This window comes from Chamaea fasciata, unplaced genomic scaffold (genome assembly GCF_029207755.1).
Source record: "Chamaea fasciata isolate MVZ Bird 193981 ecotype frontalis unplaced genomic scaffold, bChaFas1.0.hap1 SCAF_9, whole genome shotgun sequence".
In the NCBI taxonomy this organism is placed as follows: domain Eukaryota; kingdom Metazoa; phylum Chordata; class Aves; order Passeriformes; family Sylviidae; genus Chamaea; species Chamaea fasciata.
The window spans coordinates 5766370-5776753 of record NW_027094094.1 but is presented as its reverse complement, the minus strand read 5'-3'; positions in this window follow the sequence as shown (position 1 = coordinate 5776753).

Here is a 10384-nt window from a genome sequence, read left to right as displayed (position 1 = left end):
TGCTTGAAAGGGAAAGAGCTTGTAAAGGACCAGACTGGAGGATAACGGGGTGAGCTGTAGCTCAGGAGCCCTGTGGTCTGCTCCTGCTGCTTCATTGACTCACATTTGCTGAATTTACCAATGCCTAATTGCCTCCTGCTAAGCATGAGCCCTGACTCATAGGAAGAGCTGCTATTTCTACTGTTAGGGACTAAATTCTCCATGGACAAACCCCTGCAGATTCATGAGAATCATCACAGCAGCTGTAAAACCGTTTCATCTCCCGATGACTCAATTGCGCTGCTAATATTTCAGTTATTTGCAGGTTTTGTAAACAAAGCTATTCTGGGATGCTTTGGAAGCGCCCATCTCCTTCTCCAAAGGCCAGCAGTTAGTCATGGCTTCATTCACCAGAAGCCCCTTTACTCTGGGAAGCTCTCACCTCACCATTGTTCTCAGCTGTGCTGCAGCTATTCCCTTCACGTGCAGGAGCACAACATCTCCCAGATCCAGTCCCCAGTGCCATTCTGTTAGCTCTCTCCATGGATTATTGCAGTAATAAAAGCAGCAGCTGCCTGAAACAGATTTCTTCCCAGCAGAGGGGTGAAAAAATATCCAAAGTATCTTCTGCCATCTTAGCTTGGCAAGTGACAAGAAGATCTGCACCCATTTTGTTCCTTTGAAGCAATTTGAAATTTAAAAAAACCCACAAACTCTCAAACACTGCTTCTAATCCAAGAGCAGTAGTGGCACAAACATAGGTGGACCTTCATCCCACTGTCAGGGAAAAATTAAGAGAAAAAATGAAGAAAAAATTCTCTCTTTTCCCTGACAAACCCAACCAGCTTGAAGCCGCAAGCTGTATCTGGTATTACAGCAGGCCCCCAAGGGAGCATTGCAAAAATTCCCAAACCTTTGCAAGCACAGAGCAAGATCCTAGGCTACCCACAAGACCAGGGAGGTTTCCTGGCTTGTACCAGGGACAGTTTGTTTTCATTAGGAAGAACTCCCCTGTGGGATGTTGTGTAGATTGACCCCCAGCCCTGAAGAAGGCAACTTGAACCTGCCATGAATCAAGTCATAAAACTCCTTTTAGCAGGTAAAACATCCTGAGCTGTTGTTTGGGGGTCCCCATCACAAGATCCTTTGAATATCTGTCCTTCTGATGAAACCACCTCGTGCTGGAGTAATTATTGTTGTTCTCCACACAGATAACTATTTGCTTTTGTGTTTCATATTATGGATTTCTTCTTTTAATTACCTGAACTCCACTCAACATTCAGAAACATCAAGCACAGCACTAGAAAACATCATTTTTTTCTTGTCCTGCCAATACTCAACTCTTCATCCACTGCTTCAGCAAGGAGTTGTTTTTACTTTATTTGAGATACTTCAGCATTCCACTATGAATGGATAGAAACGCTGCAGATTTTATTTTCTTCTTAGCAATTGATCAGACAGAATGGAGATAGTTCTATAAAAAGTAAAAACCAGAAAACAATTTTCTCATAAAAGCTGTTGGTTCTTCCACAAGTTGAGCTTAATTTTAGTTTTAATTTTAGTTTTAAAGAGAAAGAGAGAAAGGGTCTAAATGGACAAAACTGTCAGAGATTTCACCATGAAAATGGTATCAAAAATCACATATTCTTGACACACAAAATAGAGGACAGTCAATGCCTCTAATGAAATCATGGCCATTCTACTTAATGCTTCTCTTCTCCCTTTTATGAAGTTCTTTGTTTCTAGTTCTTTCACAAATGAGGTAAATACAAGTAGGACCCTAACAAGAGTAGGACCTTAACAAGAAGGAGGAAAATGATACAGGAGTGGATGCTGGATGTAGCCAAAGCCCATCTCTGTGGAGTCCATCCACAGAACCACTGAGGTAACTGGGGAAGCCCACAAGCTGACATGGATGCACATAGCTTTCCCACATTTCACAGGGTTTTTAGTTGTTGTTGCTTTACAAGAATAGATCCAGCAGGGTTATATGGGTCCAGTGTATTTCGTTCTGGACTTCAGCAGATAACAGACCTGTTTATTTAACACAAAAAAAAAAAAAAAAAAAAAAAAAAAAAAAAAAAAAAAAAAAAAAAAAAAAAAAAAAGAGAGAGGGAGAGACCTATTTCCTGCACTTTTGGTTGGAAGATACCACTTTTTCAAGTGATAACTACAGAAAAACGGAGTGTAGGAATGTGAATAAGTGATATTACACAGGTTTTCTAAAGAAAAATATTGACAAAACCTTGCAGATCTCATAGTTTATTTCTCTGAGGATTAAAGACCAAGAGGCTTTTACAAAATTTTGACATCATTTTAGGGCAGCATTATGTGAAATAAAACTTATCTGAACATTCTCCTGTCTTCTAAAGAGGATTAAAAAATTAAGCAAAATACTTTCTGTCGTATCATTTGATACCTGATCACAGAACTTCAACTACTGCTACCAGAAATACCATTTCTCCACATTTATGGGTTTCTTACATAGTTCCACAGGAAAATTAAAAACTAAACTGCAGAGCAAGATATCAGCTTTGGTATATCCAAACCCAACTCTGTGTACCTGTGTGTGAAGGCAGGGAAACAAATTAGAGGCACTTTATCATCTTGGCTTTCTGCCTCTAAGAAGGTGAAATGGAGGATCTTCTAGACGACCAAAACATTCTTGCACAAAACTCACCCTCGCGGCATAAATAACTCCAATATTAACAATTAATTTCATTCAAACTGAGGAGTGGTTTGAAATAAAGGCACTATCATTTCCCATGGCTATCCTTCTCCACAAACACCAGGAGACACTGAGATCACTGAGATGGAACTTCTTTCATTTCACAGGAGAAAATGCTACTCTGGAAGCAATCAGTGGTCAGCAGAACATAATAGCAGCTGACATTTCAGGTCAATATGAAAGCAGTTTGGAGCCAGCCAATTTGGAAGTGCTCCAGTTTGTCACTTCATCGCTAACGAAGACAATGTTGCAACATGTTTTGTTTAATATGAAAACCAGGATAGAACCATGGGAGAATTATTTCCCTCTCAGCTTTGCCCCCCTCCAATCGTCTTTCCAAATGCAATTGTTCTATTTTTAAAAAGCTCATTTGTTCTTATTGTTCTCGAATCAAGCTGGCTGCTCACCCAGCTGTCTCCCACTGTGCTTAAAAAGATGTCATGATCCTGCAGTCCCAAACACAGTCCTGGTGTTTCCACAGAATTAAAACACTTCTGCAACGACAGCTTTCACTTAGGAGTAAAGCTGTTTTTTTAAAAATGACAACCTCACTCATCAGATTTCAGATGGATTTTTTAAAAATAACAACCAAAATAAAACCCCAAACAAGCGCCACCTCATCCAAGGTACCAGGATGCTCATTGGTTAAGACATTAAACAAAGTTTGTTTAAAGAATTCCCAGCTTCATAATGCATGTGGTTTGAAAGCAATGCCACACAAAGGTTCCTGGGGAAATGAGTCTGTCTTTAGGGCTGCCCTCCACCCAAAATCCCTCAGCAACATCTTGAAAAAAACCCCCAGCCCAAGGAGATCCCATAGGATCCCTCAGATCTGGGAGGGTAACATCAGGTGAAGCACCCCTGGAAAATATTCACTTGCTGCACATCAGAAAGGGGAGAGACAGAAAGCGAGCAGGCAACCAAACCAATGTGTTAAAGTAAACATTTTCAGGGTTCCAAACAGAATTCTTGCAAGTGACTAAAGACTGATCCACCACTATTTTGCAGCTTCCATTGCAGGGAAAAAGAGTGTCATGGGCAAAATCAAACCACATGTGCCATTGCTTGCCTAACAGCAGTGAAATCTAATGGAGAGAGTCGGAAATTTAACACATCATCAGTCCAGGTCCCCTCATATTCCCTGCACCTCAGGTTTTGGCTGTCTTGTTGAAGGCAGCAAGGCTTTCCAGAGCTGGGGCTGGCCCTGCTGAAGCACAGCCTCCTCCAGAAAAACAGCTCTGTTTTTGCATGAGACCTCGAGAGCAACGCAGCACAAACACTGAGGGACTTCCAGACCTGGCACCACCTCCATCACAGCTCCTGACCCTAAATATCTGCACCCTGGTTCTATCAGTGGATTCCAACACCACAGTTTGGGATTCAGCTAAGAGGCCCCAGGACCCTTTGGCCTTGTGGAAAATAGAGATTGAGGCACTTTTCCGTCTCTTAAACTTCTTTCTTGGGAATCAAGTCAGAGGCAGAGTAGACACGCACTTGCCCTCAGTGTGTTTCATGGAATAAACAGGTTTGACAGCTGAGAATTTTTGGCAAGAGCTGCAAACAAACTTGCAATTTTTTGAAGAGGCTTAAAGCAGACAAACAGCCAGGCTACTCTCCTCAGAGGAGCAAATCCTGAGGAGACCTTTTTTTTTCTTATTGCGTTAATGAATATTCTGTCACTTTAGCAGGCCGAACATAATTGTTCAAACTGCTATGCCGAGACTAATTTCCCTGTCACTTACAATTAGAGGTGTTAATATGGCCATTAAGATGTTACAAATGGCTCCTGAGCACCCTCCCCGGTCACCAAGATGTACAGAGCACCCCGGCAGAGTAGCAGAGGGAGTCAGAGGTTGGGGAACCGCAGCAGGTCTCGGTGCCATGAGAAACCTGACAAGGCAAGGACATGCCACAGCTTTCCTTTCCTGCAGAACCCTTGCTGGTTGGTCAGCAGGGAAAACCAGCCCAGTTCAGAGAGGACTGGCACCTCTGCCACACCCGCCAGCCCATTGACTCCCTCGCTTCCAGATGCTGCAGCTCCACCAGCCCTTCCCTCTAGGAAGCCAAGCAAGGCAAGTGGTGTCCCAGCCTCCTGGCAGCAATTAGTCATCAGAATTAGGCTGAGACCTCACTTATGATCTTTTCCAATGGAAAGACCATCTTGTAATTAATTTATTGTGTCCGCAGAGCAGCCGACGCACAAGAGAGGGGACTGTGAAGCTTTTAGTTGGTATTCCACGGCTGGAGAGTGCGAGTGCACCACTCACACAGAAAACTCTGTTAGCTGAGTTGTTAAAGCTTGGTGGGTGTCAGGCTGGTGAGGGCAGCCTTGTGTGCCATATGAGCTGGAAGAGGCTGTGCTTGCATGGGAGACTCCAGTCTCCAGCCACTTTCTACTTTGAGATGATCCGGAGCCATCCAGTTTCAAGAGGTCAATTTTTAAAGAGGCAGGAACAAAAACATCCCTCTCTAAAAATAAACCAGCTCCTGTGGAAAGGCTTGGCATTCCCCTGTCAGGTTTCAGGGACTGGGAGAGAGAACGGTCTGTCTGGTGTTGGCTTCCAGCCACGAGGAAGTTCATATCTAATATAATCAAGCCACATTAGAAAAAACCGAGCAGATAAGAAGCCAAACCCAACTCAAACCACAAAGCCTTCATTGAAAATGTGTTTTAACTTCAGAAGGGGGACAGGAAAAAAGAAGAGAGGATTAGAGATTCAGGGCCCAGCGCTCTTCTCAATTGCCTCAGATTTACACCCATTATACTCCAGAAGAGTTGATCCAAATTCCACTTTGCTGTGAGAAAGGCAAGTCCTTAACTTACATCAGCTACAAAAACATTTCCGATTTCTTATCTCTTTCCTATTTGCCATTCAGGGGACAGTGTGATGTGTGTCACGTCCAGCCTTTACCCATTTATTCTGAAGGTTAAAAATGTCACAACGGGTGTGGAGTAACCAGCATTAAAAAAAAAAAAAAAAAAAAAAAAAAAAAAAGTTTGCAGATACAGAAGTCTGTTATTGCAAGTCCAATGAGAAAATAATGCTCTCTTTGTACTTGTTTTCCCTTGACAGACAGCTTGAATTAGGTTGCTGAATAACTTGGTACATGGTACAACAGTAAACCTGTCACAAAAGCATGTTAATCAAAGCACAACTGATACTTGACATCCCCTGGTGAAAGGCATTTTTACAGTGTTTCATTAAAATTGAAAGGAGGATTAAGAGGCCTGTTTCTTGATTAATGTCTCTCTCTGACTGGGAGATGTAATCCTATCCATAACCTCAAATTACTGGAAACAAAATTAAATTTCTGCCAGCAGATCATTCCAAGCACATATGACACAGGGCACAAAAGTGTTCATTTCTTTACACTTTTTATCCAACCTGGAGACCCTTTGAGTTGCAAAAACCACAGTGGTAGCTCTAGTTACACCCCAGGCTACAGGAGATGCTGTGGAATAGCCCCTAAGACCTGTAGGGGTTGGTTAAACATTTTGAAAACATTGCTTCTAGTGTCAAAAATTATTATAAAATGAGACAAGGAAATCCTTGGTGACAAAGTAAATCAGAGACAGAGAAAATTTCAGAGGCAGAAGTTTAAGGAGAAAGTATCCTACCACATTTGCATGACACAACAACAGGAACAGGGAAAAGTACTGCAGTCGACAGGGCATAGCAGGGTGTTACTCAAACATCCCCAGGCTTCGGGAAGAGAGGAGGCAGCCAGTCTGGAAGGAACAGAATGTCGGGATTTCTGTCAGGACACATCCTGGCTGCCAGGTGACAGGGATCCTTCTGGTGACCCACAGCGTGATGAGGAGCGGGTTCTTCCTCCCAGCACCCCTGCCCCAAGGCCAGGATTCAGTGTCAGGCCGAATTCCAGCTGGTTCCCAGCTGGTGCAGGCACAGAGCTGTGCCGGGCAGTCCCCACTCCCCAGCTCACAGGATAGCTGGCTCCCTGCCGGCCACCCCAGCCTCTGGGACATTTCCTTTCAAACCTCTCGTACCAGCGGTGCTTGGAGCCTGTGTGCCCAGCAGGAGGAACAAAAGATGATACAACCCACACCAATTTCGGCCTGCCCCACGCCAGACAGGGCAAAGGCAGGACCAGGTCAGAAACTCAGCTGCAAACACAGCCACCTGCCAAAATCCTCATTTCACAACACGCTCTGCTCACACTCCATGACAAAATCCTGCGTGGCTAAATCACAAGAAGCCTAAAACAGCTGCATATCCCGTTCAAACAAAACAAACCCACGCCTCTGCAGTCCACTCCAGCAGCACATGGCTGCACCTCCCTTAAACAGACTCTGTTTCTTCCAAAAGCAAACACCCAGTGGGCTTTTGTGGCAGACCTGGCAGCCGTCATCTGGCTTCTCAAAGGCAGATTAGATAAAATCACTTTCAGCTCTGCTGTTTCAGCCACTTCTCCCTTGAAATATTTTCTGGCTGCCTCAACCCGACAGTTTATCTTCAGAAGACAATAGTTGAGCTAGAAGCCTAAATTCCAAGATGCACAAGAGTGGACTCTCAACAGATGCTCCTCATGTCTCTGGGCTTCAGTAGGGTCTCACTCCCAAGGCCATTAACACTTAGTGCCAGGGATAATTTATTCCATTAGGTAAGGGCTAGAACCTTTCCGAGCACAACCTACATGCACTGAGAGGTTAACAAGTCACCTAAGGCTACATCATGTTTCAACTTTGATCTCCTCTTTGGTTGGTCTGAATAGCGCTTCCCACATTTTTCCTCTCTGCAAGGCAGTGCTGTGTTGCAGGGGGAAGCTCTGGGGTTTCAGTCTCCTAGGAGGTGCTGCCACAGTCCCCACTACTCCCCATCTCTGCCCACGCTGTGGTACTGAGATCAGCTTGGAGTCCTGCTTAGCCATGAATAGCTGAAAATTTTGCTTAAACAAAACACCCTCCCCCCCAAAAAAAAAACCCAAAAAAACCCACAACAAAAAAAAAATAAACAAAAAAAACCCCAAAAGACTCATGTAACACTGAGCTCTGGAAGGTGGCATAGTCTTAAACCCTTGTTTTTAAAATAACATCCTAATATGTTCCCATATCTGACTTGCATCCTGAACAAGCACCCTTACTCCAGATTTCTGCAAAGAGGATGAGCTTGAAACCCATCCACCTCCTCCTTAGATTTTTCATTCTCCACTGACTCCTTGGCAATCTCTGTTCTAAACACCTCTGTTCTCACCCCTGTTTACAAGATCAGGTTAAAGCAGCCTGTGAAAAAAAAGGCAGAGTTCAAAAAAAGGATGGGGCTGTGCTATCCTCAAAGTGTCTCCCCTCCCTCCCCTATGCAGCTCAATGCACACAACAGGAGAGCACATCTGAGAGATGAGCTTTGAGATACAGCCTTTCATAGTATCTGCAATAATTTAATAAGCTGCAAGCTGCTCCCAGAGCAAATTCATGGGAGAGAGGGGTTGTTGTTGTTTTAGCCTTTGCAGCTTTGCTAAGCTTTGAACTGAGGGTATTGGGTTGAACAGCAGTAAATGCACTGCGAGTTGCCTAATATTTTCCATTACACCATTTATATCGTGTAATCTTACACCTGACATTTCTTGTTCTTATACTATATCCACTGCTTGGGAAAAAAAAAAAAAAGAAAAGAAAAAGCGTTGGGTTTTTTGTTGCTATTTATAACACGCCAATAGATCTTAGTGAGTTTTACCAAAGGGCAGGTTAAAGAGTAATTAAAAATCTAGTCAGAAAAATTAAAAAAAAAAAAAAGGAAGGATGTATCAGGCATTCAAAACCTTCAGGATGAAATCCTCTGGAGGAGTACTGAAATAGACTTTTTTGTTTTTGTTGTTAATCTCACTTTGAAAACTCAATTTATTCTCATGAAATAACTTCCTTATTTGCAATCTAACTCGTAAGAAAATATTTACACCACATACACTGGCTTATTTGTCTATTAAGTGAGCCATATGGCATCAAGACTGGCAATTTAAGTGGGAACAGACAACAAATGAATGGTGCAGAAAGCAAAACCTCAGACAGCCACAAGGGCTGGTTCAGGGATGAGCTTGAATAGACAAAAAAGAACCATTTCCCAAGGCATGAGAGAATCTTACACAGAGGTCACTGGGGAAGCCACGGGATCATCAGAGGGGTCTGTCACTCTGTTGCAGGTGTGTCAGTGTGCAGGGCAGACCCCAAAACTCTGGTGCCTGCTGTATCCACCAGCTCCCTGACCTCTGCACAGACCCTGCTGGACCATAGCCCTGCCCTGCAGCAATTCCATCAGCTCTGGAAACAGGAGCAGTCCCAAGGGAGGCCCAGCAGGTAGAACATCATCAAACACAGGGACCCAGCGCTCCTGTGTTCTGACCGTGCCCATGGCAGATGGACAGAGCAGGCTGAGGCTGATTTGCAGGAATCTGGCAAAGCTGAGCACAAATCAGTGTCCTGAGGATGCAAAACCTGCCTGGCTGCTCGCTCCCCTGGGCTTCTCAAATTTCTGATGCTGGTGGGGGGGAGGGAAGAATGTAAAACAAGATTTCTCTACCTGCCCTAATCTATGTTATGCCCCTTTTAAGCTTTCTCCTCACATTTCTAAGTACAGACATGGCTCTCACTGCACAGTGTGGGCATAGATACCAACCAAGGACATGGTTATCCTGCTTATTTCTAGAAAGGGAACAACAGCAGGGTCAGTGGGGAAATGGGAGCTGCCAGGAGAAGGAAAGAGCAGGTTTAAATTTTCTGCATTTCAGCAAAGCTAGAAACAGTTAAATGGGCCACCCCACTCTGATAGGTTATCCCATTACTGAAGTTGTAAGCAGCATTGAAGCACAAAGGTTTGGGGCACAAAAATGTCCATGGTTATTTTCAGAAAACAAATGTGTTTTAAAAGGCTTGACACAGAGTCTGAGTGGAGGGAAATACTGGAGTGATGGGAATTTTAAAAGACCCAAGGTATAAGCATTTACATAGCAACCTGATTTGGAAACCAAGAAGTAGGAAGATTAGTTTATTACGAGGTTCATTTCTTTTCTGATTTCTATAGCGGAGTGTTTTTATCATGTGAAATGATAGTCAGTGCCACAGCTAGTCAAATATGACAAGTGGGAGAGAGAGGGGAAATAATTCTGAAACCTTTTGAAAATGAAAGCTTTCTCCTAACTCAGGAGCCATAAATAAAATCAAGTATTTGCCCTCAGGGAAGAACTTAACACAACTCAAATTCAGCTGAAGGAATCTTTCACCAAGGCATCTTTGCCCTCACCGTTACTGTGCCTTCTCCTCATTCTGCTCTTTGGGAGTCAGAGCCACTCTGCATTTAATAGCTGTGCGCTGCCAAAAGTGACTCTGAAGGAGCCAACAGAGCCAGTAAAACCTGAACAGCGTTGATTTCTAACCATTTCTTCACTCCCTGAAGCAGCACTTCAGCCTGCAAGGCTTATCAGGCAGCTGCACACCCCATCGAGCCTCACACCTCTGTCCATCACTGCCCCAGGTTCTCACAGCACCTGTTCCATACAGGACAGTGCAAAATTTGCAGAGCTTTTTGCTGATGCAGGATTGTTCCCTCCTCTTCCACAAGAAACTATTCCAGGTTGGAGGGTTTATTTCAGGAGGGGTTCTCAGTTTATCACACCGAGAACCATTTCAATCCGATTCGTTTTCCCCACCCATCTGAAAAGCACATA